Here is a 14,617-nt window from a genome sequence, read left to right as displayed (position 1 = left end):
TTGGACTGGTCTTGACTGGGCCGAGTTTGGACTAATCTTGACTGGGCGGAGTTTGGACTGATCTTGACTGGGCCGAGTTTGGACTGATCATGACTGGAAAGAGTTTGGACTGATCTTGACTGGGCCCAGTTTGAACTGATCTTGACTGGACAGAGATTGGACTGGTCTTGACTGGGCCGAGTTTGGACTGATCTTGACTGGGCGGAGTTTGGACTGATGTTGACTGGGCCGAGTTTGGATTGATCGTGACTTGAAAGAGTTTGGACTGATCTTGACTGGGACGAGTTTGAACTGATCTTGACTGGGCCGAGTTTGAACTGATCTTGACTGGGCCGAGTTTGGACTGATCTTGACTGGGCCGAATTTGCACTGACCTTGACTGGGCCGAGTTTGGACTGATCTTTACTGGGCCGAGTTTCGACTGATCTTTACTGGGCCGAGTTTGGACTGATCTTGACTGGACCGAGTGTGAACTGATCTTGACTGGGCTGAGTTTGGACTGATGTTGACTGGGCCGAGTTTGGACTGATCTTGACTGGGCCGAGTTTGGACTGATCTTGACTGGGCCGAGGTTGGACTGATCTTGACTGGGCCGAGTGTGAACTGATCTTGACTGGGCCGAGTTTGGACTGATCTTGACTGGGCCGAGTTTGGAATGATCTTGACTGGGAGAGTTTGGACTGATCTTGACTGGACAGAGTTTGGACTGATATTGGCTGGGCTGAGTTTGGACTGATCTTGACTGGGCCGAGTTTGGACTGATCTTGTCTGGCACGAGTTTGGACTGATCTTGACTGGGGCCGAGTTTGAACTGATCTTGACTGGGCTGAGTTTGGACTGATCTTGTCTGGCCCGAGTTTGGACTGATCTTGACTGGGAGAGTTTGCACTGATCTTGACTGGGCCGAGTTTGGGCTGATCTTGACTGGGCCGAGTTTGGACTGATCTTGCATGGGCCGAGCTTGGACTGATCTTGACTGGGCCGAGTTTGAACTTATTTTCACTGGGCCGAGTTTGGACTGGTCTTGACTGGGCCGAGTTTGGACTGATCTTGACTGGGCGGAGTTTGGACTGATCTTGACTGGGCCGAGTTTGGACTGATCATGTCTGGAAAGAGTTTGGACTGATCTTGACTGGGCCCAGTTTGAACTGATCTTGCATGGGCCGAGTTTTGACTACTCTTGACTGGATTCAGTTTGGACTGATCTTGACTGGGCCGAGTTTGGACTGATCTTGACTGGACAGAGTTTGGACTGGTCTTGACTGGGCCGAGTTTGGACTGATCTTGACTGGGCCGAGTTTGGAATGATCTTGACTGGGAGAGTTTGGACTGATCTTGACTGGACAGAGTTTGGATTGATATTGGCTGGGCTGAGTTTGGACTGATCTTGACTGGGCCGAGTTTGGACTGATCTTGTCTGGCACGAGTTTGGACTGATCTTGACTGGGGCCGAGTTTGAACTGATCTTGACTGGGCTGAGTTTGGACTGATCTTGTCTGGCCCGAGTTTGGACTGATCTTGACTGGGAGAGTTTGCACTGATCTTGACTGGGCCGAGTTTGGGCTGATCTTGACTGGGCCGAATTTGGACTGATCTTGCATGGGCCGAGCTTGGACTGATCTTGACTGGGCCGAGTTTGAACTTATTTTCACTGGGCCAAGTTTGGACTGGTCTTGACTGGGCCGAGTTTGGACTTATCTTGACTGGGCGGAGTTTGGACTGATCTTGACTGGGCCGAGTTTGGACTGATCATGTCTGGAAAGAGTTTGGACTGATCTTGACTGGGCCCAGTTTGAACTGATCTTGCATGGGCCGTGTTTTGACTACTCTTGACTGGATTCAGTTTGGACTGATCTTGACTGGGCCGAGTTTGGACTGATCTTGACTGGACAGAGTTGGGACTGGTCTTGACTGGGCCGAGTTTGGACTGATCTTGACTGGGCGGAGTTTGGACTGATCTTGACTGGGCCAAATATGGACTGATATTGACTGGAAAGCGTTTGGACTGATCTTGACTGGGAAGAGTTTGGACTGATCTTGACTGGGCCGAGTTTGAACTGCTCTTGACTGGGCCGAGTTTGAACTGATCTTGACAGGGCCGAGTTTGGACTGATCTTGACTGGGCCGAGTTTGCACTGACCTTAACTGGGCCGAGTTTGGATTGATCTTTACTGGGCTAAGTTTGGACTGATCTTTACTGGGATGAGTTTGGACTGATCTTGACGGGGCCGAGTTTGGACTGAGCTTGACTGGGAAGAGTTTGGACTGATCTTTACTGGGCCGAGTTTGGACTGATCTTATCTGCACAGAGTTTGGACTGATCTTGTCTGGACAGAGTTTGGACTGATCTTTACTGGGCCGAGTTTGGACTGATCTTGACAGGGCCGAGCTTGGACTGATATTGACTGGGCCGAGTTTGAACGTATTTTCACTGGGCCGAGTTTGGACTGGTCTTGACTGGGCCAAGTTTGGACTGATCTTGACTGGGCGGAGTTTGGACTGATCTTGATTGGGCCGAGTTTGGACTGATCATGACTGGAAAGATTTTGGACTGATCTTGACTGGACTGAGTTTGGACTGGTCTTGACTGGGCCGAGTTTGGACTGATCTTGACCGGGCGGAGTTTGGACTGATCTTGACTGGGCCGAGTTTGGACTGATCTTGACTGGAAAGATTTTGGATTGATCTTGACTGGGACGAGTTTGAACTGATCTTGACTGGGCTGAGTTTGGACTGATCTTGATTGGGCCGAGTTTGGACTGATCATGACTGGAAGGAGTGTGGACTGATCTTGACTGGGCGGAGTTTGGACTGATCTTGACTGGGCCGAGTTTGGACTGATCTTGACTGGATTCGATTTGGAATGATTTTGACTGGGCCGAGTTAAGACTGACCTTGTCTGGGCCGAGTTTGGGCTGATCTAGACTGGGCCGAGTTTGGACCGATCTTGACTGGACAAAGTTTGGACTGGTCTTGACTGGGCCGAGTTTGGACTGATCGTGACTGGGCCCAGTTTGAACTGATCTTGACTGGGCCGAGTTTTGACTGCTCCTGACTGGATTCAGTTTGGACTGATCTTGTCTGGTCCGAGTTTGGTCTGATCTTGACTGGGCCGAGTTTGCACTGATTTGACTGGATCGAGTTTGGACTGATCTTGACTGGGCCGAGTTTGCACTCATCTTGACTTGTCCGAGTTGGGACTGATCTTCACTGGGCCGAGTTTGCACTGATCTTGATTGGGCCGAGTTTGGACTGATCTTGACTTGGCCAAGTTTGGACTGATCTTGTCTGGCCCGAGTTTGGACTGATCTTGACTGGGGCCGAGTTTGAACTGATCTTGACTGGGCTGAGTTTTAACTGATCTTGTCTGGCCCGAGTTTTGACTGATCTTGACTGGGCCGAGTTTGCACTGATCTTGACTGGGCCGAGTTTGGACTGATCTTGACTGGGCCGAGTTTGCACTGATCTTGACTGGGCGGAGTTTGGACTGATCTTGACTGGGCCGAGTTTGGACTGATCTTGACTGGGCCGAGTTTGGACTGATCTTGACTGGGCTGAGTTTGCACTGATCTTGACTGGGCCGAGTTTGGACTGATCTTGACTAGGCCAAGTTTGGCCTGATCTTGTCTGGTCCGAGTTTCGACTGATCTTGACTGGGCCGAGTTTGGACCGATGTTGGCTGGGCCGAGTTTGAAATGATTTTCACTGGGCCGAGCTTGGACTGACCTTGACTGGATTCAGTTTGGACTGATCGTGACTGGATTCTGTTTGGACTTATCTTGAATGGGCCGAGTTTGGACTGATCTGGACTGGGCCGAATTTGGACTGATCTTGACTGGTCCGAGTTTGGACTGATCTTATCTGGACAGAGTTTGGACTGATCTTGACTGGGCTGAGTTTGGACTGATCTTGACTGGACAGAGTTTGGACTGGTCTTGACTGGGCCGAGATTGGACTGATCTTGTCTGGGCCCAGTTTGGATTGATCTTGACTGGGCCGAGTTTGGAATGATCTTGACTGGACAATATTTCGACTGATCTTGACTGGGCCGAGTTTGGACTGATCTTGACTGGGCCGACTTTGGACTGATCTTAACTAGGCGGAGTTTGGACTGATCTTGACTGGATAGAGTTTGGACTGATCCTGAATGGGCCATGTTTGGACTGATCTTTACTGTGCTGAGTTTGGACTGATCTTAACTGGGCCAAGTTTGGACTTATCTTAACTGGGAAGAGTTTGGACTGATCGTCACTGGGCCATGTTTGGACTGACCTTGTCTGGGCCGAGTTTGGGCTGACCTTGCGTGCAAATAGTCTCGACTGATCTTGACTGGGCCGAGTTTGGACAGATGTTGGCTGGGCCGAGCTTGGACTGATCATTACTGGGCCGAGTTTGAACTTATTTTCACTGGCCCGAGTTTGGACTGGTCTTGACTGGGCCGAGTTTGGACTAATCTTGACTGGGCGGAGTTTGGACTGATCTTGACTGGGCCGAGTTTGGACTGATCATGACTGGAAAGAGTTTGGACTGATCTTGACTGGGCCCAGTTTGAACTGATCTTGACTGGACAGAGATTGGACTGGTCTTGACTGGGCCGAGTTTGGACTGATCTTGACTGGGCGGAGTTTGGACTGATGTTGACTGGGCCGAGTTTGGATTGATCGTGACTTGAAAGAGTTTGGACTGATCTTGACTGGGACGAGTTTGAACTGATCTTGACTGGGCCGAGTTTGAACTGATCTTGACTGGGCCGAGTTTGGACTGATCTTGACTGGGCCGAATTTGCACTGACCTTGACTGGGCCGAGTTTGGACTGATCTTTACTGGGCCGAGTTTCGACTGATCTTTACTGGGCCGAGTTTGGACTGATCTTGACTGGACCGAGTGTGAACTGATCTTGACTGGGCTGAGTTTGGACTGATGTTGACTGGGCCGAGTTTGGACTGATCTTGACTGGGCCGAGTTTGGACTGATCTTGACTGGGCCGAGGTTGGACTGATCTTGACTGGGTTGAGTTTGGACTGAACTTGACTTGGCTAAGTTTGGACTGACCTTGACTGGGCCGAGTTTGGACTGATCTTGACGGGACCGAGTGTGAACTGATCTTGACTGGGCCGAGTGTGAACTGATCTTGACTGTGCCCAGTTTGGACTGATCTTGACTGGGCCGAGTTTGGACTGATCGTGACTGGAAACAGTTTGGACTGATCTTGACTGGGAAGAGTTTGGACTGATCTTGACTGGGCCGAGTTTGAACTGATCTTAACTGGGCCGAGTTTGAACTGATCTTGACTGGGCCGATTTTGGAATGATCTTTACCTGGACGAGTTTGGACTGATCTTGACTGGGCCGAGTTTGGACTGATCTTCACCTGGACGAGTTTGGACTCATCTTGACTGGGCCGAGTTTGGACTGATCTTGACTGGGAAGAGTTTGGACTGGTCTTGTCTGGGCCGAGTTTGGACTGATCTTTACTGGGCCGTGTTTGGACTGATCTTGACTGGGCCGAGTTTGGACTGATCTTGACTGGGCCGAGTTTGATCTGGTCTTATCTGGACAGAGTTTGGACTGATCTTTACTGGGCCGAGTTGGGACTGATCTTTACTTGGATGAGTTTGGACTGATTTGACTGGGCCGAGTTTGGACTGATCTTGACTGGGATGTGTTTGGACTGGTCTTGACTGGGCCGAGTTTGGATTGATCTTGACTCGGCCGAGTTTGAACTGATTTTTATGGGTCGAGTTTGGATTGATCTTGACTGGACACAGTTTTGACTGATCTTGACTGGGCCGAGTTTGGACTGACCTTGTCTGGGCCGAGTTTGAACTGATCTTGACTGGATTCGATTTGGAATGATTTTGACTGGGCCGAGTTAAGACTGACCTTGTCTGGGCCGAGTTTGGGCTGATCTAGACTGGGCCGAGTTTGGACCGATCTTGACTGGACAAAGTTTGGACTGGTCTTGACTGGGCCGAGTTTGGACTGATCGTGACTGGGCCCAGTTTGAACTGATCTTGACTGGGCCGAGTTTTGACTGCTCCTGACTGGATTCAGTTTGGACTGATCTTGTCTGGTCCGAGTTTGGTCTGATCTTGACTGGGCCGAGTTTGCACTGATTTGACTGGATCGAGTTTGGACTGATCTTGACTGGGCCGAGTTTGCACTCATCTTGACTTGTCCGAGTTTGGACTGATCTTCACTGGGCCGAGTTTGCACTGATCTTGACTGGGCCGAGTTTGGACTGATCTTGACTTGGCCAAGTTTGGACTGATCTTGTCTGGCCCGAGTTTGGACTGATCTTGACTGGGGCCGAGTTTGAACTGATCTTGACTGGGCTGAGTTTTAACTGATCTTGTCTGGCCCGAGTTTTGACTGATCTTGACTGGGCCGAGTTTGCACTGATCTTGACTGGGCCGAGTTTGGACTGATCTTGACTGGGCCGAGTTTGCACTGATCTTGACTGGGCGGAGTTTGGACTGATCTTGACTGGGCCGAGTTTGGACTGATCTTGACTGGGCCGAGTTTGGACTGATCTTGACTGGGCTGAGTTTGCACTGATCTTGACTGGGCCGAGTTTGGACTGATCTTGACTAGGCCAAGTTTGGCCTGATCTTGTCTGGTCCGAGTTTCGACTGATCTTGACTGGGCCGAGTTTGGACCGATGTTGGCTGGGCCGAGTTTGAAATGATTTTCACTGGGCCGAGCTTGGACTGACCTTGACTGGATTCAGTTTGGACTGATCGTGACTGGATTCTGTTTGGACTTATCTTGAATGGGCCGAGTTTGGACTGATCTGGACTGGGCCGAATTTGGACTGATCTTGACTGGTCCGAGTTTGGACTGATCTTATCTGGACAGAGTTTGGACTGATCTTGACTGGGCTGAGTTTGGACTGATCTTGACTGGACAGAGTTTGGACTGGTCTTGACTGGGCCGAGATTGGACTGATCTTGTCTGGGCCCAGTTTGGATTGATCTTGACTGGGCCGAGTTTGGAATGATCTTGACTGGACAATATTTCGACTGATCTTGACTGGGCCGAGTTTGGACTGATCTTGACTGGGCCGACTTTGGACTGATCTTAACTAGGCGGAGTTTGGACTGATCTTGACTGGATAGAGTTTGGACTGATCCTGAATGGGCCATGTTTGGACTGATCTTTACTGTGCTGAGTTTGGACTGATCTTAACTGGGCCAAGTTTGGACTTATCTTAACTGGGAAGAGTTTGGACTGATCGTCACTGGGCCATGTTTGGACTGACCTTGTCTGGGCCGAGTTTGGGCTGACCTTGCGTGCAAATAGTCTCGACTGATCTTGACTGGGCCGAGTTTGGACCGATGTTGGCTGGGCCGAGCTTGGACTGATCATTACTGGGCCGAGTTTGAACTTATTTTCACTGGCCCGAGTTTGGACTGGTCTTGACTGGGCCGAGTTTGGACTAATCTTGACTGGGCGGAGTTTGGACTGATCTTGACTGGGCCGAGTTTGGACTGATCATGACTGGAAAGAGTTTGGACTGATCTTGACTGGGCCCAGTTTGAACTGATCTTGACTGGACAGAGATTGGACTGGTCTTGACTGGGCCGAGTTTGGACTGATCTTGACTGGGCGGAGTTTGGACTGATGTTGACTGGGCCGAGTTTGGATTGATCGTGACTTGAAAGAGTTTGGACTGATCTTGACTGGGACGAGTTTGAACTGATCTTGACTGGGCCGAGTTTGAACTGATCTTGACTGGGCCGAGTTTGGACTGATCTTGACTGGGCCGAATTTGCACTGACCTTGACTGGGCCGAGTTTGGACTGATCTTTACTGGGCCGAGTTTCGACTGATCTTTACTGGGCCGAGTTTGGACTGATCTTGACTGGACCGAGTGTGAACTGATCTTGACTGGGCTGAGTTTGGACTGATGTTGACTGGGCCGAGTTTGGACTGATCTTGACTGGGCCGAGTTTGGACTGATCTTGACTGGGCCGAGGTTGGACTGATCTTGACTGGGCCGAGTGTGAACTGATCTTGACTGGGCCGAGTTTGGACTGATCTTGACTGGGCCGAGTTTGGAATGATCTTGACTGGGAGAGTTTGGACTGATCTTGACTGGACAGAGTTTGGACTGATATTGGCTGGGCTGAGTTTGGACTGATCTTGACTGGGCCGAGTTTGGACTGATCTTGTCTGGCACGAGTTTGGACTGATCTTGACTGGGGCCGAGTTTGAACTGATCTTGACTGGGCTGAGTTTGGACTGATCTTGTCTGGCCCGAGTTTGGACTGATCTTGACTGGGAGAGTTTGCACTGATCTTGACTGGGCCGAGTTTGGGCTGATCTTGACTGGGCCGAGTTTGGACTGATCTTGCATGGGCCGAGCTTGGACTGATCTTGACTGGGCCGAGTTTGAACTTATTTTCACTGGGCCGAGTTTGGACTGGTCTTGACTGGGCCGAGTTTGGACTGATCTTGACTGGGCGGAGTTTGGACTGATCTTGACTGGGCCGAGTTTGGACTGATCATGTCTGGAAAGAGTTTGGACTGATCTTGACTGGGCCCAGTTTGAACTGATCTTGCATGGGCCGAGTTTTGACTACTCTTGACTGGATTCAGTTTGGACTGATCTTGACTGGGCCGAGTTTGGACTGATCTTGACTGGACAGAGTTTGGACTGGTCTTGACTGGGCCGAGTTTGGACTGATCTTGACTGGGCCGAGTTTGGAATGATCTTGACTGGGAGAGTTTGGACTGATCTTGACTGGACAGAGTTTGGATTGATATTGGCTGGGCTGAGTTTGGACTGATCTTGACTGGGCCGAGTTTGGACTGATCTTGTCTGGCACGAGTTTGGACTGATCTTGACTGGGGCCGAGTTTGAACTGATCTTGACTGGGCTGAGTTTGGACTGATCTTGTCTGGCCCGAGTTTGGACTGATCTTGACTGGGAGAGTTTGCACTGATCTTGACTGGGCCGAGTTTGGGCTGATCTTGACTGGGCCGAATTTGGACTGATCTTGCATGGGCCGAGCTTGGACTGATCTTGACTGGGCCGAGTTTGAACTTATTTTCACTGGGCCAAGTTTGGACTGGTCTTGACTGGGCCGAGTTTGGACTTATCTTGACTGGGCGGAGTTTGGACTGATCTTGACTGGGCCGAGTTTGGACTGATCATGTCTGGAAAGAGTTTGGACTGATCTTGACTGGGCCCAGTTTGAACTGATCTTGCATGGGCCGTGTTTTGACTACTCTTGACTGGATTCAGTTTGGACTGATCTTGACTGGGCCGAGTTTGGACTGATCTTGACTGGACAGAGTTGGGACTGGTCTTGACTGGGCCGAGTTTGGACTGATCTTGACTGGGCGGAGTTTGGACTGATCTTGACTGGGCCAAATATGGACTGATATTGACTGGAAAGCGTTTGGACTGATCTTGACTGGGAAGAGTTTGGACTGATCTTGACTGGGCCGAGTTTGAACTGCTCTTGACTGGGCCGAGTTTGAACTGATCTTGACAGGGCCGAGTTTGGACTGATCTTGACTGGGCCGAGTTTGCACTGACCTTAACTGGGCCGAGTTTGGATTGATCTTTACTGGGCTAAGTTTGGACTGATCTTTACTGGGATGAGTTTGGACTGATCTTGACGGGGCCGAGTTTGGACTGAGCTTGACTGGGAAGAGTTTGGACTGATCTTTACTGGGCCGAGTTTGGACTGATCTTATCTGCACAGAGTTTGGACTGATCTTGTCTGGACAGAGTTTGGACTGATCTTTACTGGGCCGAGTTTGGACTGATCTTGACAGGGCCGAGCTTGGACTGATATTGACTGGGCCGAGTTTGAACGTATTTTCACTGGGCCGAGTTTGGACTGGTCTTGACTGGGCCAAGTTTGGACTGATCTTGACTGGGCGGAGTTTGGACTGATCTTGATTGGGCCGAGTTTGGACTGATCATGACTGGAAAGATTTTGGACTGATCTTGACTGGACTGAGTTTGGACTGGTCTTGACTGGGCCGAGTTTGGACTGATCTTGACCGGGCGGAGTTTGGACTGATCTTGACTGGGCCGAGTTTGGACTGATCTTGACTGGAAAGATTTTGGATTGATCTTGACTGGGACGAGTTTGAACTGATCTTGACTGGGCTGAGTTTGGACTGATCTTGATTGGGCCGAGTTTGGACTGATCATGACTGGAAGGAGTGTGGACTGATCTTGACTGGGCGGAGTTTGGACTGATCTTGACTGGGCCGAGTTTGGACTGATCTTGACTGGATTCGATTTGGAATGATTTTGACTGGGCCGAGTTAAGACTGACCTTGTCTGGGCCGAGTTTGGGCTGATCTAGACTGGGCCGAGTTTGGACCGATCTTGACTGGACAAAGTTTGGACTGGTCTTGACTGGGCCGAGTTTGGACTGATCGTGACTGGGCCCAGTTTGAACTGATCTTGACTGGGCCGAGTTTTGACTGCTCCTGACTGGATTCAGTTTGGACTGATCTTGTCTGGTCCGAGTTTGGTCTGATCTTGACTGGGCCGAGTTTGCACTGATTTGACTGGATCGAGTTTGGACTGATCTTGACTGGGCCGAGTTTGCACTCATCTTGACTTGTCCGAGTTGGGACTGATCTTCACTGGGCCGAGTTTGCACTGATCTTGATTGGGCCGAGTTTGGACTGATCTTGACTTGGCCAAGTTTGGACTGATCTTGTCTGGCCCGAGTTTGGACTGATCTTGACTGGGGCCGAGTTTGAACTGATCTTGACTGGGCTGAGTTTTAACTGATCTTGTCTGGCCCGAGTTTTGACTGATCTTGACTGGGCCGAGTTTGCACTGATCTTGACTGGGCCGAGTTTGGACTGATCTTGACTGGGCCGAGTTTGCACTGATCTTGACTGGGCGGAGTTTGGACTGATCTTGACTGGGCCGAGTTTGGACTGATCTTGACTGGGCCGAGTTTGGACTGATCTTGACTGGGCTGAGTTTGCACTGATCTTGACTGGGCCGAGTTTGGACTGATCTTGACTAGGCCAAGTTTGGCCTGATCTTGTCTGGTCCGAGTTTCGACTGATCTTGACTGGGCCGAGTTTGGACCGATGTTGGCTGGGCCGAGTTTGAAATGATTTTCACTGGGCCGAGCTTGGACTGACCTTGACTGGATTCAGTTTGGACTGATCGTGACTGGATTCTGTTTGGACTTATCTTGAATGGGCCGAGTTTGGACTGATCTGGACTGGGCCGAATTTGGACTGATCTTGACTGGTCCGAGTTTGGACTGATCTTATCTGGACAGAGTTTGGACTGATCTTGACTGGGCTGAGTTTGGACTGATCTTGACTGGACAGAGTTTGGACTGGTCTTGACTGGGCCGAGATTGGACTGATCTTGTCTGGGCCCAGTTTGGATTGATCTTGACTGGGCCGAGTTTGGAATGATCTTGACTGGACAATATTTCGACTGATCTTGACTGGGCCGAGTTTGGACTGATCTTGACTGGGCCGACTTTGGACTGATCTTAACTAGGCGGAGTTTGGACTGATCTTGACTGGATAGAGTTTGGACTGATCCTGAATGGGCCATGTTTGGACTGATCTTTACTGTGCTGAGTTTGGACTGATCTTAACTGGGCCAAGTTTGGACTTATCTTAACTGGGAAGAGTTTGGACTGATCGTCACTGGGCCATGTTTGGACTGACCTTGTCTGGGCCGAGTTTGGGCTGACCTTGCGTGCAAATAGTCTCGACTGATCTTGACTGGGCCGAGTTTGGACAGATGTTGGCTGGGCCGAGCTTGGACTGATCATTACTGGGCCGAGTTTGAACTTATTTTCACTGGCCCGAGTTTGGACTGGTCTTGACTGGGCCGAGTTTGGACTAATCTTGACTGGGCGGAGTTTGGACTGATCTTGACTGGGCCGAGTTTGGACTGATCATGACTGGAAAGAGTTTGGACTGATCTTGACTGGGCCCAGTTTGAACTGATCTTGACTGGACAGAGATTGGACTGGTCTTGACTGGGCCGAGTTTGGACTGATCTTGACTGGGCGGAGTTTGGACTGATGTTGACTGGGCCGAGTTTGGATTGATCGTGACTTGAAAGAGTTTGGACTGATCTTGACTGGGACGAGTTTGAACTGATCTTGACTGGGCCGAGTTTGAACTGATCTTGACTGGGCCGAGTTTGGACTGATCTTGACTGGGCCGAATTTGCACTGACCTTGACTGGGCCGAGTTTGGACTGATCTTTACTGGGCCGAGTTTCGACTGATCTTTACTGGGCCGAGTTTGGACTGATCTTGACTGGACCGAGTGTGAACTGATCTTGACTGGGCTGAGTTTGGACTGATGTTGACTGGGCCGAGTTTGGACTGATCTTGACTGGGCCGAGTTTGGACTGATCTTGACTGGGCCGAGGTTGGACTGATCTTGACTGGGCCGAGTGTGAACTGATCTTGACTGGGCCGAGTTTGGACTGATCTTGACTGGGCCGAGTTTGGAATGATCTTGACTGGGAGAGTTTGGACTGATCTTGACTGGACAGAGTTTGGACTGATATTGGCTGGGCTGAGTTTGGACTGATCTTGACTGGGCCGAGTTTGGACTGATCTTGTCTGGCACGAGTTTGGACTGATCTTGACTGGGGCCGAGTTTGAACTGATCTTGACTGGGCTGAGTTTGGACTGATCTTGTCTGGCCCGAGTTTGGACTGATCTTGACTGGGAGAGTTTGCACTGATCTTGACTGGGCCGAGTTTGGGCTGATCTTGACTGGGCCGAGTTTGGACTGATCTTGCATGGGCCGAGCTTGGACTGATCTTGACTGGGCCGAGTTTGAACTTATTTTCACTGGGCCGAGTTTGGACTGGTCTTGACTGGGCCGAGTTTGGACTGATCTTGACTGGGCGGAGTTTGGACTGATCTTGACTGGGCCGAGTTTGGACTGATCATGTCTGGAAAGAGTTTGGACTGATCTTGACTGGGCCCAGTTTGAACTGATCTTGCATGGGCCGAGTTTTGACTACTCTTGACTGGATTCAGTTTGGACTGATCTTGACTGGGCCGAGTTTGGACTGATCTTGACTGGACAGAGTTTGGACTGGTCTTGACTGGGCCGAGTTTGGACTGATCTTGACTGGGCCGAGTTTGGAATGATCTTGACTGGGAGAGTTTGGACTGATCTTGACTGGACAGAGTTTGGATTGATATTGGCTGGGCTGAGTTTGGACTGATCTTGACTGGGCCGAGTTTGGACTGATCTTGTCTGGCACGAGTTTGGACTGATCTTGACTGGGGCCGAGTTTGAACTGATCTTGACTGGGCTGAGTTTGGACTGATCTTGTCTGGCCCGAGTTTGGACTGATCTTGACTGGGAGAGTTTGCACTGATCTTGACTGGGCCGAGTTTGGGCTGATCTTGACTGGGCCGAATTTGGACTGATCTTGCATGGGCCGAGCTTGGACTGATCTTGACTGGGCCGAGTTTGAACTTATTTTCACTGGGCCAAGTTTGGACTGGTCTTGACTGGGCCGAGTTTGGACTTATCTTGACTGGGCGGAGTTTGGACTGATCTTGACTGGGCCGAGTTTGGACTGATCATGTCTGGAAAGAGTTTGGACTGATCTTGACTGGGCCCAGTTTGAACTGATCTTGCATGGGCCGTGTTTTGACTACTCTTGACTGGATTCAGTTTGGACTGATCTTGACTGGGCCGAGTTTGGACTGATCTTGACTGGACAGAGTTGGGACTGGTCTTGACTGGGCCGAGTTTGGACTGATCTTGACTGGGCGGAGTTTGGACTGATCTTGACTGGGCCAAATATGGACTGATATTGACTGGAAAGCGTTTGGACTGATCTTGACTGGGAAGAGTTTGGACTGATCTTGACTGGGCCGAGTTTGAACTGCTCTTGACTGGGCCGAGTTTGAACTGATCTTGACAGGGCCGAGTTTGGACTGATCTTGACTGGGCCGAGTTTGCACTGACCTTAACTGGGCCGAGTTTGGATTGATCTTTACTGGGCTAAGTTTGGACTGATCTTTACTGGGATGAGTTTGGACTGATCTTGACGGGGCCGAGTTTGGACTGAGCTTGACTGGGAAGAGTTTGGACTGATCTTTACTGGGCCGAGTTTGGACTGATCTTATCTGCACAGAGTTTGGACTGATCTTGTCTGGACAGAGTTTGGACTGATCTTTACTGGGCCGAGTTTGGACTGATCTTGACAGGGCCGAGCTTGGACTGATATTGACTGGGCCGAGTTTGAACGTATTTTCACTGGGCCGAGTTTGGACTGGTCTTGACTGGGCCAAGTTTGGACTGATCTTGACTGGGCGGAGTTTGGACTGATCTTGATTGGGCCGAGTTTGGACTGATCATGACTGGAAAGATTTTGGACTGATCTTGACTGGACTGAGTTTGGACTGGTCTTGACTGGGCCGAGTTTGGACTGATCTTGACCGGGCGGAGTTTGGACTGATCTTGACTGGGCCGAGTTTGGACTGATCTTGACTGGAAAGATTTTGGATTGATCTTGACTGGGACGAGTTTGAACTGATCTTGACTGGGCTGAGTTTGGACTGATCTTGATTGGGCCGAGTTTGGACTGATCATGACTGGAAGGAGTGTGGACTGATCTT

The sequence above is a fragment of the Somniosus microcephalus genome, unplaced genomic scaffold (assembly GCF_052327205.1).
Source record: "Somniosus microcephalus isolate GS21.2 unplaced genomic scaffold, FLI_Smic_1.0 unresolved_chr4, whole genome shotgun sequence".
NCBI classification, from domain to species: Eukaryota; Metazoa; Chordata; class Chondrichthyes; order Squaliformes; family Somniosidae; genus Somniosus; species Somniosus microcephalus.
The sequence above is the reverse complement of the archived record's forward strand: the minus strand, read 5'-3'. Positions refer to the sequence as shown.